Here is a 578-nt window from a genome sequence, read left to right as displayed (position 1 = left end):
CTACTGTAGCATTTTATGAATAAGTTTTGANATAATCATTGGAAAATCATTGTAAATTATTCGCCGCCTACATAAATTTTTTTTATATTTTTATGACCTACTGTAGCATTTTATGAATAAGTTTTGAAAACAAAATTACTTTTTATATGTAGTTAACCTATTTATTGACTATCGACTGTAAATAAAAATTCAGACATACAAAATAAAAATTGGATCATTAATGCTGCAGAGTTGAGCGGAAAATAAAAAAGTCTCAAGGAAATTATCGCATATTAGATAGTGGCGATCGCTTTGCAAACATGCAAGGAGTCAGCTAAGTATATCACCTAGAACAGGGACGCTAGCATTAAATATGTCGATATTCTTCAAAATAGTTAAAAGCACGGTAGGGAAAAAATATTGAATTGTTACTGATCAGAAAAGAAAGACTGAAGAATTGGAGTAAGATGAAAAACGCGACAATTTTACATTACAATTAAAAACAATGTTTTCTTAACAAATGGTTTTTTTTTAGCCACAAACTGCTACAGCAGGAACAGACACATCAGGTANGATTGGAGTAAGATGAAAAACGCGAC

The sequence above is a fragment of the Rhagoletis zephyria genome, unplaced genomic scaffold (genome assembly GCF_001687245.7).
Source record: "Rhagoletis zephyria isolate East Lansing unplaced genomic scaffold, Rhagoletis_zephyria_1.1 Rzeph_scaffold_00702, whole genome shotgun sequence".
Taxonomy (NCBI): Eukaryota; Metazoa; Arthropoda; class Insecta; order Diptera; family Tephritidae; genus Rhagoletis; species Rhagoletis zephyria.
This window is presented reverse-complemented; position numbering follows the sequence as displayed.